Raw genomic sequence first — 1,060 nt, 5'->3', positions numbered from 1 at the left:
AGAGGGAGTAATAGAGAGGCTGACTGAGCTGTGCTTTCACACCCCTGTGGGTCTGGGACAACAGGAATGCATCCTGGTGAATCCCTCCGGCTTCGGTTGGGACACCAAAGGGCTGAATGAGGAGTCATGGTGAAGTGGAAATAGACAGACTTCTGGGGGAATATAGGTTCCATGTTATCATCTCAGCACCCGGACGTGAACTGAAGCGATCCCAGATCTCTAGTGCTGAAAACCACTGACAGAAATGTAAAATTATCCCTGAAAAAGATAACATCCAAGCCTCACTTGATTTCTTCAGACTTTAAAAACACAACATCTGACACACAAGAACCAGTGTACACAGGAGTCAATTAGCAATAATCGCGCCTCGGATAAACCTCATTGGCTACGATACTGCCACTGCACAAAGCTGTACTTAGGAGTCAAGACAACATGAACAGAACCAAAAGAAATAACAGAAAATAGAAACAGAATCACAGGGGCCCTAACACTGGAGTTATCAGACATATACTTTTTTTTTTTAGACATATACTTTTAAGTAACTGTTTTCATAATGATCAAGGAGACAAAGGACACAACTGAAAACTTCAGTATGGAAATGGAAACTCATTTTTTAAAACATGGAAATTCTAAAACTGAGAAGTCCAACTATGAAAATGAAATTGAGTAGATGGGTTTATGAGAAAATTAGACACAGCTGAAGAGAGGTTTAATAAAATTGAAGAGAGATGTCAAAATAAAATGTCCAGAATAAATAACAGAGGTACAAAAACATGGGAAATAGAGAAGAACAGGCACAAAATGGAAAGAACCCAAGGAAAATGTTCACACACACATAGCCAGAGTCCCAAAAGAAGGTAAGAGATTGAATTAGTCAGAAAGAAAAATTGAAAAGATACTGGCTCGGGATTTTCCAAAGTTGAAGAAAGACATCAAGCCACAGAAGCAAGAAGCCCTACAGATTCCAACCAGGAAAAAATAAAACAATATCACCACCAAAACACATCATAGCAAAATTGTTGATAATCATAAACAAAGGGTTTTTTCTTAATGAGAGAAA

General features: G+C 38.5%; 1 pseudogene; it reads right to left on the bottom strand.

Annotated features, from left to right (window-relative positions):
• Positions 1 to 345: 345 nt before the first annotated feature.
• Positions 346 to 411, bottom strand: LOC114218559 (U4 spliceosomal RNA; annotated as a pseudogene).
• Positions 412 to 1,060: the final 649 nt, after the last annotated feature.

The sequence above is a fragment of the Eumetopias jubatus genome, unplaced genomic scaffold (assembly GCF_037043125.1).
Source record: "Eumetopias jubatus isolate StellerSeaLion01/CBP00866 unplaced genomic scaffold, mEumJub1_p1.0 scaffold_8, whole genome shotgun sequence".
NCBI lineage: Eukaryota > Metazoa > Chordata > Mammalia > Carnivora > Otariidae > Eumetopias > Eumetopias jubatus.
This window is presented reverse-complemented; position numbering and strand designations above follow the sequence as displayed.